The sequence below is a fragment of the Anser anser genome (genome assembly GCF_964211835.1).
Source record: "Anser anser genome assembly, chromosome: 2".
Lineage (NCBI taxonomy): Eukaryota > Metazoa > Chordata > Aves > Anseriformes > Anatidae > Anser > Anser anser.
The window spans coordinates 104,220,512-104,244,596 of NC_139721.1; the positions used below are offsets into that span (position 1 = coordinate 104,220,512).

General features: G+C 37.2%; 1 long non-coding RNA gene across 1 annotated transcript; it reads right to left on the minus strand.

Moving 5' to 3' along the window:
* Positions 1-9,234: 9,234 nt before the first annotated feature.
* On the minus strand, positions 9,235-22,455 carry LOC310893288. Its single transcript, XR_014578879.1, has 3 exons — positions 22,405-22,455; positions 14,155-14,341; positions 9,235-11,509 (listed from the first exon to the last, which is right to left on the minus strand). It is a non-coding gene; the product is annotated as an uncharacterized lncRNA (long non-coding RNA).
* Between the last annotated feature and the right edge of the window lie 1,630 nt (positions 22,456-24,085).

The following is a 24,085-nucleotide window of genomic DNA, read 5'->3' on the forward strand; positions in this document are numbered from 1 at the left end:
GTCACATTTAACAGGGGAACCAAGCTAAATAAAACAAGAACCAAGCATGTAACTTAATCTTCAATTTTTTTTTGCCCCCCAATATGAATCTTAGTGATTCAAAAACGGAGTTTATTTTGCTTCATAAATGACTAAATCACTTGCTTTGATGCTTAGTGAATTTAGCTGGAGGCAAAACAGGATCTTCTGAAAGTTGTTTGTTCTTGCACTGTTTCTGATAGAAGCCGAAATTCCAACAATAATGGAATGTAAAGAGGCGCTTTCTTCTGTGATCTATAAAAAAAAAAAAAAGGTAGAGTTCATCTTGACTCTTTAAAAACAAACACACAAAACTCCAAAACAACAACAAAAAAACACCAAAAAACAAACAAACAACAACAACAATAAAAACAAAAACAAACCAACAAGCAAACAAATAAACAAACAAAACCCCCAAAGAAAACAGAGAAACCCACGCAGGTTAGGTTTTAGGTGTGAGATCTTTCATCTGTTGATGTCTATTGATACTGACAATTCTAATTGCTGTTACACAGTAAATGGCTGGACTTGGCTTGTCACTAGGATGGGTAGTATTTTTTCCATACCGTTTCTAACCAGTGACCACAAATGGCTAATGACTTTTGACTTTTGGAACTAATTTATTAATGCTTTTTGCTTGTTTCTGTTATCATTTGTGTTTGGACAGAATAAGTAGAGTACTCCTGGTTTTCTGTTACTTTTTCTTTTTTCCTTTCATCTAGACATATTTACTATTAAAAAAAAAAAAGGAGAGGAGAGGAGAGGAGAGGAGAGGAGAGGAGAGGAGAGGAGAGGAGAGGAGAGGAGAGGAGAGGAGAGGAGAGAGGAGAGGAGAGGAGAGGAGAGGAGAGGAGAGGAGAGGAGAGGAGAGGAGAGGAGAGGAGAGGAGAGGAGAGGAGAGGAGAGGAGAGGAGAGGAGAGGAGAGGAGAGGAGAGGAGAGGAGAGGAGAGGAGAGGAGAGGAGAGGAGAGGAGAGGAGAGGAGAGGAGAGGAGAGGAGAGGAGAGGAGAGGAGAGGAGAGGAGAGGAGAGGAGAGGAGAGGAGAGGAGAGGAGAGGAGAGGAGAGGAGAGGAGAGGAGAGGAGAGGAGAGGAGAGGAGAGGAGAGGAGAGGAGAGGAGAGGAGAGGAGAGGAGAGGAGAGGAGAGGAGAGGAGAGGAGAGGAGAGGAGAGGAAAGGAAAGGAAAGGAAAGGAAAGGAAAGGAAAGGAAAGGAAAGGAAAGGAAAGGAAAGGAAAGGAAAGGAAAGGAAAGGAAAGGAAAGGAAAGGAAAGGAAAGGAAAGGAAAGGAAAGGAAAGGAAAGGAAAGGAAAGGAAAGGAAAGGAAAGGAAAGGAAAGGAAAGGAAAGGAAAGGAAAGGAAAGGAAAGGAAAGGAAAGGAAAGGAAAAAAAGACCAAGAAAAAGAATTCCATGATGCCTTAAAAATGGCTTCCAAGACATCATTTATCCATCTTACTGAATAGACCTTTTCAAAAGCTTCTGGTACAGATTTAATATTACATTTTAATGTAAGTTTTAGAAAAACATAAAATTCTGAAGACACAATTTTCTACATATCTACACATCTATCATAGCCATAATTATTTAATTAAACTGACCTTTTTCAAAACAGAAACTTCTAGTGTTGGCCATTTTGTTCTGGAACGTCTTTAGCAAATCATCAGTTTCCTCACTGCTTTGCCAACACACTCTCCTACTAGAAATTGTTACCTGAATTAATCACAAATATTCAAACTCCTTTTCTTTTTTAAGAAACCAGAATGATCCCTTCGCATTGCTCTAAAAATAAACCAAAAAATTTACAAAACATAGAAAGCTTATAAAACTTCACAGTTCCTCACCTAAATAGGTTTATTGTAAATATTATACAGTGCTCGTACCAGCACAACATGACTGCCAATGTTTCAGTTTGGTAGTTAGAGAGTCATTATACGGGGGGCAGTGCAACCATTTTTCTGTCTTTCTGTAGAATATTTCAAAACCACTTTCACATCATCCTGATTTTTTTTCCTTAGATGAAGCTCCCAATAAAAGAAAGACATAATTTCCTTATAGTAGAATTCAAGAACCAATAACAGGCCCAGAATAATAATTACTGATGCAGTATGGATGGAGAACATAAAAAAGGCCAATCATGCCAGGTATAGATCATTATAGATCACTTTTCTTTGAGAATATATTGGATTTGGCAGACAAAGGAAATATTCTAGCTCTAATCTACTTAGACTACATTAGGGAATTCAGGGGTACTGGTAAAGTAAACAAGTTGGAATTAGAAAATTATAAGATGGGAAGGAAGTAATGGGAGATGACTGAGACAGTGGAAGGAACTTTGAAACTAGAGGGAAGCTGTTAGGAGAACATCTCAGGTTTTGGTCATAGGTCATGCTGTGTTCAGCTTTTCATTAATGACAATTTTTATCTATTTATTTATTTATTTTAAGACTTGTAATACCACTAATAAAATGTGTAGATGATATAGACCTGGAAGACACCACCAGAAAGGTGAGATGGATTATCATGTAGAGAGAGCCAATGACCTTAGGGAATGAAGTGAGAAATGAGAGACAATGCAGCAGTATTAACTGTTACAGCAGTTAACAGCTGTAATACTACATAGTGCTACCAAGAAAATCCTCTTATGTGATGGGAGCCAATCAGCTGGAATTAATATAGAAGGAGGAAAATCTCGCAGCTGGTCTGCTTGGAAGAATGAGACCCCATTCTAATGTGGTCATTAGAAAGACAACTAATATTTATCAGGCAAAGTTGCTCCAGGAAAGAAGAGAGAATGTTAATGTTTCTCTATAAAACCCTGGTAGCCTTTATCTAGAATTCAACACACAATTCTGATCATGAAGGCTCAAGAGAGATGACACCAGACAGAAAGTGCTTCACAGCATGGCTACCAGGATGGCTGGGGAAATGAAGTTCCTGTGTAAAGAGTGAGATCAACAACGTCTGGCTTGCTGAGGGAACAAAAATCTGTGTTGAAAAATAATATGTTTTGGGCACCTGCATTTTGAAAGTTTTTGTATACTCACTGTTTTTGTTACAGATGCAGGTATGTTGCCTTTTTCCTCTAGGGCAGTCATATCCTATTCTCTAAAAATACCTCTTAAAAAAAAAAAAAAAAGACCCCTCCCTATGATTTTGTGTAACATGAGCAAGAACATTGTCCTGTCTGATCAATATTTCAGAAACCATTTTAATAAGGCTGATCTTTAAAGCTTTGTTTATGGAGTTCATGTGTTCACAGTGCAGAATCTCATAATACAGACTACTTAAGAGTATATTAGAAAAAGGTTCTGAAATAAATATTTCATATGCTCCTAAATATTTTTTTCCCTTCCTTTTCCAATCCAAGTATATGTCACTATCTTTTCAAATGAAACACTGTCCAACACTGTTATGAGAAGTTCTCATTACTTGATTACTTTTTATGGTAGGAAAGTCTTCATCCACTTAGCTCATAAACTTGGAAGGAATTACCTTTTTTTTTTCTTTCTTTCTTTTTTTTTTGATGATGATCACCACCAAAGCTTTCTAGTTCCTTAAAATTTCAAGTTCTGTTGAATGAAAATAGTTATTTTCTACTGTTAGAATCCAACCACTCTGACAGCATATAGTCAATAACATTTAACTTAATTTTCTGCAAAATTTAATCAATAATTCATCGCAAAAACAAACCCAAACACTCTTTTCTTTCCTCATTTTAGAAAGAGTTGTATGTTTAAAGGTAGAGTCTATACATGCCAGTGTTCAAATACAACAGTGTAGAGAACTACAGGATTATTTACTTTAAATAAATACTTTCTCCATCTCATGTTGCTTCTTCTCCCATTGCATATGCCCACTTTCCCCCGTCTCACTTCTTGCATTTAATCTGTGGGGTTGTAGACATGTTGTACAAAACAAACAAACAAAAACAAAACAACCAAGAACTGTCTTCCTAATATTAATTTCTTCCACCCTCTATATCTTGAGGGAAAAAAAAATCCTTCTTTTGTGTCTGCAAGAGACAGGCTTCCAAAGCAGCCTCAGAGTACAAAATGACAATGATGCACAGCAAACATTCTCTGAGATTAATTATAGATTAATGGAAAAGAAGGGAGAAAAGTAGAAGCCATAAAATCCACAGAGTGCTTTGGAAAGAATCAATAAAATAAATACACCTGCTTCCAAGACAACTCAATGCATCATATTACCTTCTGACAAAGTGCAAAGCCATTTTCATTCCCCAGTCCTGAATTTCCTTAATGAGTTAACAAGGAGCTCTGTTTAATGAGATCCTATTATACAAGCTAAAAACCTAAAAAATTTCTTTTTAAATGATTGACTATCCATCATCCTACTATTCAAAATGCAGCCTTAGAAAACATCATTGGCACAATCCCTCAAAAAGGAAAATTCTCAATGCCTACCTTACTCTTCTCATTACTGCTTTTTACATGGCTTGCACTCCTCCAATGAAGGACAACACACTCGTGCACATAATATGATTGATTTATACAACTAACTGAATGCTGAATTCTCCATTCCTTTTGCCCAATCTACTCCCACAAAATGTCTATACCCAAGATGTGGGGGAAGATCAAATGGCCTTTGATGAGTTTGGTTTTAGGTTACCTGGGTCTGTGGCCAATAGCCATTATAACTGCCTGCAAATTCACATCTTACACCATATCGAATTCTACTAAATAAAGGACTTTCTTACTCATGTGGGAAAGATAACATATCATAATGGAGGACTATGAAAATGCATCTGTATTTCCTACACCATAAAGTCATGCAATACTCTTAAAAGAAAGAATGACATAATGGGAGGTACTGCATTAGGCCTTACATGACCTCATGTTATTATATATTTTCTGTATGACCTCAACAAGTGATTTACCTCTCTGTGCCCTTTTTATAAAACAAGAGTATAAATGCTTCCTCTCACTCACCTTTTGTCTATCTTCCCTGGAGTGTGAGCTACTAGCCTATGAATTCTCTCCTTTGAGTATATATAGGGCCTTGCACAGCAGGACCTTTCTGCACTGTGCCATCTGAATAAAATGCTTGATAACATTTAATGAACACTGATATTTTCAGAGTATCCTTGATACTTTGAAAAGGCTTCTGTTACATTCTCATTTTGAAGCAATAGCATCATCCCAGTCATTCTAGCACTTGAAGCTGCACTGGAGAGGAGGTTAAAGATTAAGGCTCATGAAAAAAAAAATATTTCCAGTCTAACACATATGTATGTATGCCTTATGTATGTAACACATTAGTCTTGTGTACCTCTCTCACTAACAGTACTGTAGCCCTGAGATCCATTAAAATTCAAACCTTACTAATTAGTATAAGAGTCTGCCATAATTAGAGAAAAAAAAAAAAAAAAAGAAAAAAAAAACACTTAGAAGAAACCCTCCAAAAATATTCAAAGGCCTGAGAGGTCTTAAATTATAGCTATGCCTATTGGTTTCAAGCTGGGGTACTGAATATTTATCAAATTGTGGCACAGGAATCTGTGCATTCATCAAAATTATTTTCCTAGAGGCATGGCTGGGAATATTAGTTCTATGTCTGAATGACAGTGGTGTCCCCAGCCTTAGCCCTGGCCACAGATTTGCTGGTGATTTGCTCTCTTTCCCCTGATGTGGATGAAGCAGTTGATGTAGTATAAGATTTTGGGGGAGTGCCATTTTGTTCTGTAGGTTTGCAGAGTCCAGCCCAACTCATTACAAGTGAATGGATGGGTTCCCAATAGCATCTTACTGTGTTTCTCTGTCTGTCCACCTTGACCTGGGAGGTGCTGGTAGTGATGGCTGAGTTTGATTTCACTTTTAACCTAAGCAAGCATTGGCGAGGTCCAAAGACCTGATTCCTTCTCTTTACTGCAAGTAAAAATTCACTGCTTCATAGAATCATAGAATGGTTTGGGTTGGAAGGGACATTAAAGATCATCTAGTTCCAGTTACCCTTCCACTAGACCACGTTGCTCAAAGCCCCATCCAACCTGGACTTAAACACTTCCAGGGGTGGGGTATCCACAACTTCTCTCAGCAACCTTTTCCGGTACCTCACCACCCTCAGAGTAAAGAACTTCTTCCTAATATCTAATCTAATTATTTTATTTTATGTTATTTTATGTTATTTTATTTTATTTTATATATATATATATATTTAGGGCATCAAAATCAAATCTTGTTTAGTTTAAAGCCATTATCCCTTGTCCTATCACTACCCTCACTACACTACTTGAGGCTTTCCAATCCAGAGCACATTTCAGCAAAAACTCCAGGCTTTGCTAACTTGTATGAAGGTCCCTCAAGGCTAAGGTAGGCTGCTGGCAGCACGTTGGACCCTGTGTATCTGAATTCATCAGACAGACCTGCAGGTTACCCACAAGGTTTCCATTTGTAAATGAGTCAGAAACACATGGATGGGTACTGAGCTTTGCAAAACCTCTGTGGCAGCTCAGACAGACCCAAAATAAGACTAATGCATCAACGTTCATGAACATGCACTTAACACTAAAAGACATTACTTTTGGGGAAAGCACCAACACATGCATTTGGATGCCTTGGGATTTCAAGGGACCTTCAACCTGTCACTAAAGTTCTGTATACAGTTTTCTGAATTTAATTGGTACTTAGGAAAGTGAATAGAGAGAAGAGAGAGTGGAATGTAAAAAGGATAAAAAAGATATGTTTTCATATCAGGTGATGCTTCATCTGCGTGGAGAACCAGGAAACTCATTTGCCAGAAATATTCTAACTCTGATTTTAATTTTGCACTCAAGTTCCTGTGAATTTTGAACTGGAACTGGAACATTTTACTAGATTTTCCTATCCCAAATGCATTTGCAGACCCTTTCTAATATAACAGTTCTCCCAGGTGAGCTAGAAAGCTCAAGGATTATTTTAGGTCAGCCCTTTGGCCAGGGCAGGATTATTATGTCTAGCTTGCTCCTGCCAGATGTCTGCATAACCTTAAGCTTTTCTAATGGTGGAATTTTAACACAGCACACCATTTATTCTATTGTTTTCTGTTGACTCAGTCACGAAAGCTATTGATAACCTGACAGCTGGCTAGCTATGGAGTTGAAGTTTGCCCCAGATAGCACTATTACCTTCTTCTTCTCAAGGAATATATTTATTTGAGGTTGCATAGAAGACAAATTCTGTATTAGCTGTCTTTTATTGCTGCTTAAATAGCAGGAATCTTTTGACAACTCTCTGTTGCAAGAAGTCCTCTTATGTCCTTTCTCTGGTCTCCTGAATGAACCTCAACAATTCTTCCTCTGTTTAACTCTTCAACTGCTACAATACTGTGACTCCTTTTACCAACTTCTCCACAGCTGTTTCTGTTTCTACACTTAAACATTCAGAATTCACCTTACTCCTCCTCCTCTTCAGGTGAAGATGAAGGTATCTCCAACTTCTCCTGTATGTTCAATAACAGCCTTGTTGTAACAACTTCACTAAAGATTAATACCTTGTTTGGTCATGTTTGTCCATCGTGTATATTTTCTCGCAGATATATAGGCTGTTTGATAGTTTCCATTCCCCAAGTACACTTTTTTTTTTTTTTACCTTTTTTTTTTTTTGCTTTTTCTAACTTACCTTACCTCTAAGGTAAAATCAGAGGTTATACAATCAAGTTGTCTGGCTCTAAGCTTTCTGTCAAACCACATTTCAGCTGGTGACAGCTTAAATTTAAAAGATGTTGCCCTGAAATTTAGGAATGCCAAATAGAATTTTGATTTTTTTTTTAGCTTTTAAAATAGTTCCCTGTCAATTTCTACAGCACTTTCCATAACACCACTGAGCATGGACACCCTGAATGGACACCCTGAACCTGAAGTAACACACTTATGATCATATTCCTCTGAAAACCATTTCATAGCATAACAATTGAGTTGTGTTTTTTTATCCATCGTAACAACATTTACTATGTCCCATTTAGTAAATGCAGTCATTAGACCTGAGATTTCATCTCTAAAAGCCATGTTTTTCTATTGATGCTATTTCTAGATTGCAAAAATAATTATCCAAAAGTATATCACACTTTTTTTTTCCCCATCAAACTTTATTTATATATATGTACTTACCTTACTTCATACACATCTATATTAGGAATTATTCTTTATTTCTCGCCTTTGAACCTTACTTATTTTAACACAAATAACTTTTCTCCAATTACTTTGTTGATAATAGCACACAAACTTTTATACCAGTGTTTATTTTACAAATTTAAAACATTTCACTGGTATTTAAGCTGATGTTTCTGTACTCACATGTAATTCTTTGAATGAATTTCACTTATTGATCAAGATTGAATCATTAATTTAGCTTTAAATGTATTCAGTCTTTTTTTTCTACTAACTTTTTAAAAGATGTTTTTGCTCCTTTCAAATATATCTTGACTAAACACAGGACACTGCTTAAAATAAAATAAAAGATTTATTTTATTTTCCCATATCCTGTACTATTTTTCATTTTGTTTCTTCTAAATAAAAAGATTTGTTATTTAGATTTCTGCTTTGAGTGGTTGATTTTGCTTCACTTTTGTATGCTCATAAGGGTTTTAAGATTTACTTATCAAATGCATTAACGTATCTTGTTTCACTCCTCAACACGTATGGCCTGGTTTGATTGTCTTCTTTAACATGTCAAATCTGTATTTATTTTTTATTTATTGTTTATTATTTATTTTTATTTATTATTTATTTATTTATTGTCTTTCTTGAGGCCCCTGTTTTTTGTTGTAATGAGATCTCTAATTAGAAATTTCACAAGCAGTCTAGTCTTGCTTGTTTGGCAGATGTTTCAAATGTGTAAGGATGCATAAAAGCCTTTCCCTCCTTTCCTGGCTTCCTCAGTTGAATAGATAGCTTTCAGAACTTTCAGGCCATACATTAGGTGCTAAATTTCTTTTAACATTAATAAAGTTCATTGTCATAAAATTTTATACAAGATTATAACAGATATAGTTATTATGTAAACTAGACTGACTTTTTATTTTTTATTTTTATTTATTATTTTTATTTTTATTTATTTTTTAAACCAAATAACTAAAACACTTCATAAAAGAGAAAAGATAGTCTCAGAGAAAGAATAACTGTTCATTGCAATGGAAAATCATGGTCATTTTGTCTAAAATCATTAAGTACTTGTCACCAAACTTTAAATATTTTAAATGGAGACCTCTATAAAGCTTACATATTTAAATGCCTGTGTTTTCAGAGGCCCATTAAATACTAGCTATGAGATAAAAGGATTTGGTTTCAACTTATGAGCAGAGATAAAATTAGTAATTAAAAGAAAAAAGCTCAAAAAAAAGTTACACTATTAGGGCTGACACAAGCAAAACTAAAACCAAGTATGTCTTTTCTGGAGAACATCGTATTTTTATGTCTCGAGGCTTTCACCTATGCTTTTCAAACTATTTCCACTTTAATACTTTTCCTTCATTTGACATGCAGTCAGAATTTGAACTGCTGGAAAATAACTGAGGTCAGATTGTCAGCTGTGTATTTCATTCATGTAAAATTTTGAGTGTGTACTCAACTGCAATCCTCAGCAGGATTCTGTGTTTGCTAGACGTAAATGGACTTTTTTTTTTTTTTTTCCCCCTAAAGGAGTTCATCAGAAAAATAAATGTCATAGTCTTCATAGTCTTAACATTACTTGCTCCTTCCCTGCTCAAGGCCTCTCTTTCCTCCACCTCCTATTCTTCTAAGTTTCTTTGTTGAACAGAATCTGGAACATAGACTGTGAATTGTGTCATGTCTTTTGTCTTTCTGTTCAAGGTGAATCAAGGTCCATCTAAATTGCTAACTGAAACAATCTAGGCCCATCTATTAATCTGCTTCAAATACATGGCATGGAAATAGCTCTGAGGAAAGTGATCTATTAATTGTATTGCTACTCATTCGGCCTTTTATAGCACTAGTATCTTCTCCAAATGGGTACTGTGTGCTCTACGGTATTTATTAGATCAAAATCCCACATGCCAACATCAAACTTTGGGATGGATTTTTCACACAACTCCACTTGCTCCTATTCTATAAAGTCCCCATTAAAACAATGATTAAACTCGCTTTGTCTTATACATGGCTTTAAATGTCAATTTTTGCTCCTACCCACCCACCAGAGAATACCTCTCAGTATACCTCTAATTTACCCAACCTGTTACTTCCTCTTGGATAATATATATATATATTTTTTTCTATTAAAATTTTTAAAAAGTGTGAGCGAAATTTTGTTATACATTGGGACAAATTTAGATACTGTGTACTGTAATATGATTGAAAGTAAGGCACAAATTCTTCAGTGCAAGTTGGAGGAGTCATTACTGGTGTGAGGTATCAGAGTGAGTGATGGTCTGGTAGTTTAGGTTTTGGATTTTGGTAGTTATTGAAAAACAGTTATAGAAAACTCATTTCTCCTCCCACCTTCCTCATCAAACATTGACTACACTTTTCACATTTTATATTCTGCCCATCTGATAGTTGTTCAAGTTATCTTTTAGATAGCAGGCCATGCGAGGCTGTCACTTCTTACAACAATGGCAATAAATGTAAGAAAGCACAATGAGACTTTCAAAAAAAGGTTACAAACCTTGTTTCTCTCAAGTTCTACCAAATATCAGCCTGATCAAGGAGCTCAGAGGAGATGTATCTTCCATTCTAAGTTATCATATTTGGTTTTAAATAAACTACTAGACATACAATTTGAAGGAAACAACAACAGAACAAATCTTTACTCTGATTTTTGTCTGTAAAACGTATAGTAACAAAAATAAAGTATTCTAAACGATATTTGAATTATTTCTACCAACTTCTCTTCCCCTCCTTCTCTCCTTCTCTCTTCCCCCCTCCCCCCCCAGTGTGGATGGGGTGATTTTCTATTCTAATTTAAATCACAGCAGAAGTCCAAATTATATCCTTTTTACGTAAATTTGACCCCATGCATACAGTATGACACTGTGAGCTGCAAGTGATATTGCACCTGCCAATGAAAATTTTGTTGCAAAGCTATTTATTACTATTACACAATGTAAAAAGCAATAGTCACACTGCAGTTTTTAACTATACATTAACACCATCGTGTATATGTAGAGATAAAATAAAGATACAACCAATTTTATGTTTTTAGCAAATTTACCACCACTTAAAAAAATAGTAAATGTTTATTTGTTCGTTCTCTTACTTCCCATATAAGGCTTGTACATTAATTCTTCTTCAACATGTAAAGAGAACAATTTAGTTTTTTTAAAAAAATAATTTTACAAAAGTTCAATTGCTAAAATAAAAATAGAGCTTCGTAGACTTCCTGTGCATGAATATCTTGCATGAAATATTATTTGAGGCATAGCTTTTCCAGCTGCAGTGTTATAATAGTCTTTGGTTTGTTTCTCTTTCCTCCCACTGTAGCAAGCTGGCTTTTTGGAGCTTTATTTACTGTCAGTAGAAAAGCATATCAGCAATACAATTGTCTGGAAAAAAAGTGGGAATAAAAAACTTGAAGACTTCTGATCTAGTTTGAAGGTTGAAATTCATATGTATTTTTAAAACAGTTCTCATTAAGGATGGTGCCAATTTATAACTTCGTATTTTCTTTGTCACAAAACCATCACAGTACATTCAAGGTAGTTTTACCCAATGAATCAACAGTGTCACCTTTTCTTTATTTGACAATTGACAATTTTCTTAGAAACAATGCTAACAACTTTCTCTCAAAGAAGTTGTGATTCAAAATCTCTTATGCTTATTTGTAAGGAACATAACTCCAAACCTAAAAGACAGTGTATGTGCCATATGTTTATATCTCATATCTACCAACATTTAAATACCACTCACATCTGTTCTTTACATTTCCCACACAAATACTTCTGCTGCTCTCCTTGGTGACCTTTGATAAAACTTGATTATTATTACTTTTTTTTTTTTTTTTAACAAGACTTTAAATGTAAAGTTCCCTGTAGAGATACCCCTGAGAACATAGGTATATGCAGTCATCTGACTTATTCTTTCACTTACTATATTTATATTGTTTGAAATCACATGTACAGTGGACTGGATATAGTTATGACTTGTATGACTCTTTTGACAGGTCTTTCACATCTGACCTCTAGGCATACAGTAGCTATTCAATGGAGATTTCAAGATCTTATTTTTGGGCTGGGCTGCCACACATCCAAGAATCCATCAAACAATTAAGTATAACCTTTCTGGACATACGAAGATGAGGTATCTGGGAAAGCTCAGGTAGGTCTGGAGTTCTGCTTTTTTTTTTTTCAGGACACTATGACCTTCTCCAAAATGTTCTTATATGTATACACTTCAAAGACAATATACAAGAGTAGAGTTTGCCTTGCACTCCCACCAGCAAAGTGGAAAAGAGAATGAAAAGAGAAAGAAAGCACGGTTTTTATCTATAAGTAGCTAAGTCATTGCATAGAAACATCTGTCCAGGAAGCCTAGGAACATCCCTAAGAGATCATTTTTCCAGGCATGATCTCTTAAATGCAGAAGGGAAATTAAAAAAACACTAATAATAAAACGGAAAAGGTAAATATACAACACATACTTGAATGTCATTGTAAAACTTACTAAGAAAAGAAGTCAAAGAAAGTGTTTTGACTAGCAATGAGGATAAAAATGAGGTGCAGCTAATAAGAATCATGGGCCTCACATGGCCTGTAGGCTGTACATACATTATTGAGCCCAAAGGAGTAGTCATTCTTCTACAGATTTAAAGACATTTTCCAATAACATGAATATCTGCTCTGAGCTTACATTGTGTTAGGAAAGAGTAGGTATTTGTAATGTTAAACTCTGTTGGCTTGCATATGTTTTCCTTAAAACTATGGATTATAGAAAAATTGGGGCTAGAAACAATATATGGAAGGAGGTTTATCTATCTCACTGTATACATTATACAGTACATGTTGCTCTTTGATGAACCACAGTTTCGGAAAATAAAAGCTACTTATCTGTGCAGTAAGCTTATTCCAGCTATTTTAATCATAAAATTGTTTTTCTACTTCACCAGGGAAAGCATTGTTCCAAATTATATCATAGTTTGTTGCATTTTATAGTAGTCCCACTGGGATATTTTTCAGTTCACATAGAGCAAATACATATACCCATACCATGTCATACACAACTTGATTCTGTCACTTAATCAAACTGTCTTCATTGAGTTCAGTGGAGAGAATAGAATCAAGCTCATTTTATACTTTTTTTAATCCCAAATCAAGCTTTTTGTTGTTGTTTTTACATAAAGAAGAGAGAAATCTGATGTCACATTTTGTATCACAGTCAAAACGTTTGCTGGAGTACAAAAATGCGTGGTAAGGGATGTTAAAACATAATGGCACAGTAGGGCAACTTATACCAATTGCTTCTCAGTGGGACTATTGTCATTCAAGTGCAAGTACTAAGTTAAAGGGTAATAAATAGTATATTAGGTCTATTACTGCAGGCTTTTTAGCTACAGTAGCATCTACTGGAATTACTTGTGTTGTTATTAAAATAGATGATATTTTGGTAAGTGTGCACAAAGCAGGAACAGGAACAGTTTCTTTTTGAATGAAACATTCTGCATCTTTTGCTCCTAGGAATTCAGATGAGTGGGCAAAGCAAATAACACAGTAGAGAAGAATCCATTTTCAGGACTGGAGAGCAGGGATCATGGAGGTTTTGCAATAATTATTACAAAACACAAACAAGCTTCAGGACACAGCAGCTGGAGCTGGAGGGGAGTTTGGAAGGCAGGGGCAAAAGGGAGAGAAAAAAAATGAGAGAGAGATAGAGAGGGAACCAACACCTTTTGCAAAATAAATAGTGAATTTTCAGATATGTTAAAGGTCCTGCAATTCAGAGAGTCTACTTGAAAATACAAACCTTGAAATAGGAAGAGAGGGTCAACCGTGCTTGCAACTTCTGAATAGGAAGAACGTGATTCCTAACACAGCATGACGTCAGCTGAACTTGGTGCTCCTTTTTTTGTATGTATACTTTTTTTTTTTAAACAGTATTTGTGATTCCAATGGCATCATGACATTCTTTAACATTCTCCTTTCAAAATCAGTAAAAGAAAGAAACCCGAAGACTAGATCTTAACTTTAGACCTTACCAGCATCCTAGATGCAGCAGAAAAAGAAGACTGTAGTAGTGAGAGTCCCAAAGTTTCAGTAATTGAATTTAAAAATGTTTTGCTAGTAAACTGTGGGTATAGTATATCACATGAATCACAACTTTCTCTCATTCCTCCTCAGCACAGTCTCTTCTGTATTTTCAGTGAAGTAGAAATTCTGGAGAGACTAAACAAAAGAAAACGGCAAAAAGCACCTGCAACAGTAAAATGACTTAACTGAACTGTTTTATATTTTATAAATCATATATTGGTCTGAGTTGGAAGAGACTTTAAAGATCATCTGGTTCCAACCCCCCTGTCATGGGCAGGGACACCTCCCACCAGACCACGTTGCCCAAAGCCCCATGCAGCCTGGCCTTGAACACCTCCAGGGATGTGGCATCCACAGATTCTCTGGACAACTTGTTCCAGTGCCTCACAGCTCTCATAGTAAAGAAGTTCTTCCTTATGTCTAATCTAAATTTACCCTCTTTTAGTTTAAAACCATTACTCCTTGTCCTATCACTACACTACCAGATAAAATTGACCCATTAGAAAGCAACTCTGAAAAGGTGAGGGAAATACTAGAAAGTATACAAGCAATAAGAAAGAAATTCTCAACATCTGAAGACATTCAGCCTTTATCCTTTTAAGCATTGTGAAGTAGCACTTAGCCACTTGTAGATGTTGCTTGCTGTTACAAAATAGCTTTTATTAGTACAATACTGGACACTGTAACCAACACAGTTATGACAAAGTCTGCAGCTTCGTTTTATGTGCTGTCATCAGTCTGAAATCCTAAAACAACGTTGCTATTCACAAGCCACAGGCAGAAAGCTCAGATGCTTGACTCACATGCCGTACAAAAAGCAGCACAAGAAAGAGTGAGCTCCTAACATCTCACACATAACAGAATAAACTTCAAGGTTGGATATTTAGTGCTTTGAGATCAGGTCACTGGACATTTCTTGACCAGAGCATAACAACAACAGAACAAAACAACAAAAGGTAGCTGATGAAATACTGCAAAAGACTTCAGCAGTGACTTTTCAGATTATATTTTTAATGAGGCGAAGACGAAAATTCGTTCAATTTCTTGTCAGAATGAAGCAACTTCTTCAGTTGCTTCTACTTGCCTTCAGCAATAATGTCTGGAACAGCATTGTAAAAATGCAGAAAAATGTTTTAGAGAAAAGGAATAATAATAATTATTATTATTATTATTATTTAGGTGTTTTAGAGAAAATGAATTAATTGCCTGCTTAAAATGAAAGGAAATATAAGGATATATATAAGGTTAGGGAGTTAAATCCAGGTGGTGACCAGTCATAAGTGGTGTTCCCCAGGGACTGGTGTTGGGGACCATCCTCTTTAATATCTTTATTTATTATATCTTTATATATCTTTAACCTCTCTCAATTATTTTTCAACGATCCTGGGAATTTGGAGAGGTCCCGGTAGACTGGAAGCCGGCAAATGTTGTGCCGATTTACAAGAAGGGTCAGAAAGAAGACCCTAGCAATTACAGGCCTGTCAGTCTCACGTCAGTGCCTGGTAAAATCATGGAGAAGATGGTTCTCGAACTTATTGAGGCTCACCTGGGGGACAAAGCAGTCATTGGTCCCAGCCAGCATGGGTTTGTGAAGGGCAGATCCTGCCTAACTAACCTGATTTCCTTTTATGATAAGATCACCCGTATGATGGACCAAGGGAAACCAGCTGATGTGATTTTTTTGGACTTCAGCAAGGCTTTTGACACGGTTTCCCATAGGATCCTACTGGACAAAATGTCCACCATACAGCTAAATAAAAACATCATACGATGGGTGAGCAATTGGCTAACGGGCAGGGCCCAAAGGGTTATGGTAAATGGGGCTGCGTCAGGCTGGCGGGCGGTCACCAGTGGGGTCCCTCAAGGCTCCATTTTAGGGCTGGTACTTTTCAATATTTTTATAAACGATCTGGATGTAGGAATAGAAGGTATTTTGAGCAAGTTTGCTGATGACACCAAACTTGGAGGAGTTGTGGACTCGAATGAGGGTGGAAAGGCCTTGCAGAGGGATCTGGATAGGTTGGAGAGCTGGGCGATCACCAACCGCATGAAGTTCAATAAGAGCAAGTGCCGGGTCCTGCACCTGGGACGGGGAAACCCTGGCTGCACATACAGACTGGGCGATGAGACGCTGGAGAGCAGCCTAGAAGAGAGGGATCTGGGGGTCGTGGTAGACAGCAAGTTGAATATGAGCCAGCAGTGTGCCCTGGCGGCCAGGAGGGCCAACCGTGTCCTGGGGTGCATCAAGCACGGCATCGCTAGTAGGTCAAGGGAGGTGATTGTCCCGCTCTACTCTGTGCTGGTGCGGCCTCACCTCGAGTACTGTGTGCAGTTCTGGGCACCACAGTACAAAAAGGACATGAAACTGTTGGAGAGTGTACAGAGGAGGGCTACGAAGATGGTGAAAGGCCTGGAGGGGAAGACGTACGAGGAACGGCTGAGGTCACTGGGCCTGTTCAGCCTGGAGAAGAGGAGGCTGAGGGGAGACCTCATCACAGTCTACAACTTCCTCGTAAGGGGGTGTCGAGAGGCAGGAGACCTTTTCTCCATTAACACCAGTGACAGGACCCGCGGGAACGGGGTTAAGCTGAGGCAGGGGAAATTTAGGCTCGACATCAGCAGAGGGTTCTTCACAGAGAGGGTGGTTGCACACTGGAACAGGCTCCCCAGGGAAGTGGTCACTGCACCGAGCCTGTCTGAATTTAAGAAGAGATTGGACTGTGCACTTAGTCACATGGTCTGAACTTTTGGGTAGACCTGTGCAGTATCAAGAGTTGGACTTGATGATCCTTAAGGGTCCCTTCCAACTCAGGATATTCTATGATTCTATGATTGATGATTTGGATGAGGGAATTGAGTGCATTCACAGTAATTTTGCAGACGACACCAAGTTGGGCGTAAGTGCTGATCTGCCAGAGGGTAGGAAGGCCCTGCAGAGGGATCTGGACAGCTTGGGTCGATGGACAGAGGTCAATGGGATGAGGTTCAACATGGCTAAGTGCCGGGTCCTGCACTTTGGTCACAACAACCCCATGCAGCACTACAGGCTTGGGGCAGAGTGGATGGAAAGTTGTGCAGAGGAAAAGAATGTGAGGGTGCTGATTGATGCTCACCTGAACATGAGCCAGCAGTGTGCCCAGGTGGCCAAGAAGGCCAACAGCACCCTGGTTTGTATCAGGAATAGTGTAGCCAGCAGGACCAGGGAGGTGATCGTCCCCATGTACTCAGCTCTTGTGAGGCCGCACCTCGAGTACTGTGTTCAGCTTTGGGCACCTCACTACAAGAAGGACATTGAGGCCCTGGAACATGTCCAGAGAAGGGCTACGAAGCTGGTGAAGGACCTGGAACACAAGTCCTATGAGGAACGGCTGAGGAAGCTGGGGTTGTTTAGTCTGGAGAAGAGGAGGCTCAGGGGAAGACTTATTGCTCTCTACAACTGCCTGAAAGGAAGCAGTGGGGAGCTGGGGGTTGGCTTCTTCTTGCAGACAACTGACAATAGGGCTAGAGGGAATGGCCTCAAGTTGCATCAGGGGAGGTTCAGGTTGGAAATTAGGAGACTTTTCTTCTCAGAAGGAGTAGTCAGACATTGGAACGGGTTGCCCAGGGAGGTGATGGAGTCACCGTCCCTGGGGATGTTTAAGGAAAGTTTGGATGTGGTGCTCAGGTACAAGGTTTAGTGTGTGATATTGGTGGTAGGGGGACGGTTGGACCAGACGATCTTGGAGGTCTTTTCCAACCTTAATGATTTTATAATAATGTTTTGCTGTTGTTTTGAAAAACAAATAATAACCAGCAGGGCAAAAGTTAATCTACTTATCTTGAGTTTTGTTACTACTGCTTATAATAAAAGACCAGTTCCTCTAACTTTTGTTCACTCTTTCTTTTATCCTCACTCATACTAAGCTGGCATTTAACACTAATGATCTGAAAGGTCCTGTTACCTTTACAGTAAATGCTTCCCTTTCATAACTCCTCTCTTGCCCCTGTAATAAATTTTTAGAAAAATAACATTTTTTGCCTATCTACATTTATAGTTATAGATACTAAAAGAAAATGGTGAGACAGGAGATGGACAATTCACTTGTCTAGAGCAATGGCAAGGATCACCATTTTTTTTGCTGAAGTGAATAGGTAAATTATTACCTGACATAACTGTCAATTATTCACAACTCAAACAGACCAAACTGAAAGGGAGTAGAAGGGGACAGTCTCTACAGAACTGTCTGCAAATTAATAGATTATTTATAAAAGACTTTAAACTATCATAGTGCAACAATTTTTGTTTATTTTTTTCTAATGGAAATGCAATTGCTTTGGAGATTATTATTGTATTAGAATGCATGGCTTTGTGACGAAATTATATTTTAGAAAAATGAAACACATTTTGAGTAGAGCTATTAGTCTTAACTGACTATTCACCTTTTCGAAAGTCCACTATTATAAGAGAACAAATATTTTTGATTCATTGAAAAGAAACACTTCATTTAAATTGGAATGAAGTGCTTATTTTTATTATTAAAAATGCCTGAACTTCTGAATAAATACTCCAATTTTAGCTAGTTCTTTGTGACAGAAAGTGGCCACATGCATCACCTGACTGATGTCAACAGAAAATATTAGCACCTTACAAAGTCAAGTTGGTCACTATTATGCAGATTGTAATATGCTTACTGCTTAAGGACAAACTAGGGTAATTAAATTTCTAATACTACTTTCTATTAGTATTTAAATAGTAATTTGTGTGCCAAATTGCAAATCAACTTGATGCAATGCTAATGAATTTACATTTAACTATTTTCCTTTTGAAATTCTTCATGACAATTGTTAAACATGAAGGACGTAAGACAAACATGACAGTACTTTTAGGAAACTTTAAACTATATCAGTTCAAAACCCTGTGAATGATTTTTTTCTATGATAGTTTAAAAAAAAGTCATTTTTATTGTACATGAATAGCATTCTTGTTCCCATTTACAACTTTAATATAGCAAGCCAGATCTCAAAACTGGCTCTTGACAATTGTTTTTTCTTTAATAAATGCTATATTTTGAGAACTCATGCAAACTTGAGACAGGTTGGTTTTTACAGCCATGTGAATTTAGACCACTGATTTACAGATATCATCTACTCTACTCTGTCTTTCAAATCATCTTCGTCACTTCCTTTAAATTTGCACTACAAATTCATGCTATTACCCACTTTGCTGAAGCAGTTAGCCAATACAGTCTGGCAAAGTTGTTTCTGTTAAGATAGAAAATGGATTATAGAAGTCAGGTATATAATTTGATATAATCTTGTTTATTTACAGAAAATAAGCACAAAGTGCAGGTTTCTTGAGCAGAGTACGAAAAACAAACAGCAGGTAGTTCACTGTCGTAGATAAACCTACATCTGCTGCTCAGGCAAGCTCTGTGGCTCAAGGAGTCTCTCTATTTCCCTTCAAGGTGATTTTTGTTTCCTTTCCTGACTGCCTCTGCCTCCAGCATTACCAACATTCAAAGTCCTAGGTCCCTTGTCTACAAAGGTTCATTGCAGTTTGCCTTTGAGGGAGGCAGCTGCTTCTCAGAAATCCTCATTTTATTATTCATTTATTTACATTGAATCAGGCTGACCAGGGAAGTTTTTGAGTTGCTGGCCCTGGAGGTATTCAAATGACATGTAGATGTGATGTTTATGGACATGGTTTAGTGGTAGACTTGGTAGTGTCAGGTTAACTGTTGGACTTGATGATCTTAGAGGTCTTTTCCAACCTAAATGATTCTATGATTCTATTTTTAGAATTTTTTCAATGCCAAGAAGTCATTGTCTTCTGTTCTGTTGGCTTGTAGGGAGAGGGGTTTGCTGATTTAAACTTCTGCCAATGTTCTCTGTCAATACTCATACAATAGTGTTTCTCAAGTGGAGGGTCCATCTCTGCTCTACAGTTCCAGTCATAAACTTTTGTCCTGTTTTATTTGCAGTTCCTAGTTCCTACTGTACTGGATCTGGCTGGAATGGAGTTAACTTTCCCTGCAGCAGCCCATATATTGTTGTGCTCTACACTTGTAGCTAGAACAGCATTGGTGTCACACCAGTGTTTTGCCTGTTGCTGAGCAGTGGCGGCATAGCATCAAGACTCCCTCCAAGCGCCCCAGAGGCAGTAGGCTGGGTGTGAGCAAGAGGTGTAGAGGGGACATCGCCAGGGCAGCTGACCTAAACCAACCAAAGGCATATTCCAGAAGATGTCACATTCAGCAATAAAGTTTGAGAAATGGGACAAAGAAGGGGTGTCTCTCATTATGAAGAGGTCTGTCCCCCCAAAGAACCACTACATGTATTGAGGCCCTGCTTCCCAGGATGTGGCTGAACATCAGTCGTTGATGGGAAGTAGAGAATGTTTTTTTTTTTTTTTTTCTTCCTCTCTCTGTGCTTCCATGTGGTCTCTGCTTGCTTTTGTTTTATTTTTCTCTCTTTTTTTTCCCTTTAAATAAATTATCATTACCTCAACCCATGAGCCTTTTTTTCTTTCCAGCATGCTTTCTTCTCCCCCTCTTCTTCTGAGAAGGGGGTGTGAGAGCGCATTAAAAGTGGAGTCTAGCTGCCCAGCAGGGTAAAACCACCACACCTACTTTGTAAATGACTTTCAGTCAAAGACTGTGATGGAAATCTGCTCTGTGTGTTCTATATTCTAACCAGTTAGCATTACTTTTTATGAAGTATTGACTACAACAGTCTATATCTGTACCTCTTATAGAAATAATTCCTTATAGAGGAGCAGAAAACAAAACTTGAAAGCCTGGGGATGGGGTAGGGGACAAGAAACCTCAAACCCAGTTCCCCTACAAAACTTTTGTTACTTCAAAATATTAATTTGATGCACCAAAGGCAAAAAATATGGCTAAGAGAACCTCAGAAAAGACTGTTCAATAAGATGCAGATAAAACAGGAACACAAGATGAAGTAAATAGACTGAAAATATGGAATTTAACCAAATCACAACTGCAAGATGGACAAGTATCTTGAATAAGTAAGAAAGAGACTTTAAAAAATAATTTAAAAAATAATTAAAAAATAGTGATGAGGTATGGAAAGAAGAAACAAGGTAACAGCAGAAGTTGGTAAAGGAATGAAAACTTTTGAAATCAATTGCAAAGATACTGCACAACCTCAAATTAATTAAATTTGTAAGAGCAACAAATAAAAAATAATTCTGGATAACAAGACACAAAACTAGGTATTGAAGGGGGAGAGGTGAGTATTGGTGACAACTGATGTAAGACAGCTTATGAAAACAGGTAAGTACAAAACATCAAATGGCAGGTGAGAAAGCTAAAGCAGCATAGAAAGGTGTAAACAAAATGATGAAAGAAGTGAACAGACTTGATTTATTGTGGGATATGAGATATTTTTCAGCTTATCTCTGGATTGAACAGCAATGCACTTGTTTACTGTGAGGAACAAGGACACAGCCTGGTTCCTGTTGTATTTTTTTTGGTGGGGAAAAAAAAAAGAAAGAAAGCCTGCATGACTTTCCGTAAACGATACTTGCATGCCTGATGTCTGCAGCAGTTCCCAAATATCAATGTTAGCAGCCATCAGAAATAGTCACTCCCATAGAAGATTACCAAAACATTAGAAAAAGTAGACGGCTTTTAACTTCCTGTTTAAAATAAGTTTCCCACCCAGACTGGACAGATTGTCTCAGTCTTTCATGTTATTGAAACATTACATAGTCTACTGCAGTGCTATTACTACTTTCCATGACCAAAGATTTAAATAAACAAGGGCACACATAGTGTTATAACTCAAAGGTGTGTTTACATGACTCAAAGCCTGAAAGTCTCTGCAAGTTGTTCACATACTCTTTATAGATACTGATACTCACACAACAGCCCTGGGGTTAAAATTTGGTTTTCTAGAAATGTATTTTCCTTCTCAAAAACAAACAAACAAACTAACAAGGACAACAACAGAAACAACAACAACAACATTCATGCAACAAGAATTAAATTATTGCTTTTTTTTTTTCAAAAAAAAAAGTGCTGTGTATACAAAGAACACTGCCTTTAAAACAGGAGATGAGGGTCTCAGATACTGGCTAAATTACTGTCCCTTACTCTTGACAAATTACTGAAAACACTTCTTTATCCATAGTTTGCTCACAAGCCTGACATAACCAAAATGAAACAAAAACAGACCAAAAAAGAAAATATGCTTACCAGAACCAATTCCAGTTGCTGAGTGACTAAACATGAGAAATAGACTCAGCTGGAGAGAGCAAGTTAAATTAAGGAAGAGAAGCACAGGTGCTTTTTAGTAGAATAGGAAGATTTTACAGGTATGTAGCCAAAGATTATGTTAAATTTTGTTTCCAAAAAAAGAACACTCCCAGACGGTGAATGGCTCTTAGGTGTAGTAACATACCTTGAGGAAATAAAAATGTTTTGGTTTAAAATCCTGTCCTGAGGAGAAGCGTTTACCCTTAGTAATTAAGAATAGGGGGTAAACAACTATTTCTGTAATATCTTTGGGTCGTTTTACAACATATCCTGGAGAAAGACTTTTGTATATTAAAAAATAGAGATGTGCAGTAATAGTGTTGCAGTATCACTAGTATTGTAATTCCAGAATAAAAGCTATAAGAGTCTTTCTGTTTTAATTTTTAGTTCTTATATGTAGGTACATTGTTTTGCAATTGTCCATGCTGTTAAACCAAAAGAAGATTTTCTTACTCAGAAAGTCATAGGACAAAGTGTTCTGAGATTTAGATGAGACTGGATGAGACCTCATGAAAAGTCTGAATTGGGGGAACACAGTCTAAGCTTGGCAGTTTCTTCTGTTGTTAAAATAGTCTGCCAGTGAAGAAAAGTAGACATAATACAATACATTAGAGCAATAAATATTTTCTTACATGATTGACTCTGAAAACATGGAATGGAGAAAACAAATAAATTACATGCATGAGTTGTGCCACATACTTCTATCTATTTTCTCCATCTCTGTAGCAGCAAATGCAAAAAGTAACACCACTTTTCCAGAAAACAGTTGCAGTATTCCCATGATTAGATCTTAATGGACTTAGATCTTAATTCATATTGGAAAAAAAACAACCTGTTTAATTTAACTGAAAATAAAAGATCAGCTAAAAACTCTTAATTCATGCTCACTGAGCCAATGTTTGGCATTGCTTAAGAAGTTACTTCCCTTGCTGTGAGGAATCACCCTTCCATGAGGACAAGCAGACATAGGCCTGCATTGGCTCTTTCTGTGCATTTTCCAGAACCTCACATAACTTTAAACTGCACTGTGATTTACAGGGCTGAGGCACGGGCACACGTTCCCTCCTGCTGACTCTACTGTTCAATGTTTGTAATAGGGAAGGACAGGTACTGGGGAGAGGGAACATGAGTGACTGATACAAAGTCAGAGCCTGGGAAGCTGCATGTTTCTTCCACAAAACCCAGGGTAAAAACAAACAAACAAACAAAAACAAAACAAAAACCACAACAACAAACCACTATGTTCTTTTTTAGTTATGGGTAGCTTTATTTCTACTTTTTAAAAATTATTTATTATTATTTTATTTTATTTTTTAGATGAGAAAACTTCAGAGGCTTTTCTTTGCTTGCAAAAAACCACTAACCTTTCCCTAGCAGCTGCCACCTCTGAGGTGAAGGAAAACTCATGTCTTTTATAGATGGCAGGCTCCAGCTCCATCATCTCTAAAGATTTCAAAGATCCTGGAACTGAAGTGGAACAATGCTGTATCACAGGCAGCAGAAAACTGATGTGACAAACTTTTAGATCTACCTTCCTTGTATTGTGCAGTGCAATAAAATCCAAAAAACCTTCTGAAACCTAAAACCTACTCTTTCTCAGCAGACAAGATATATTCACTGT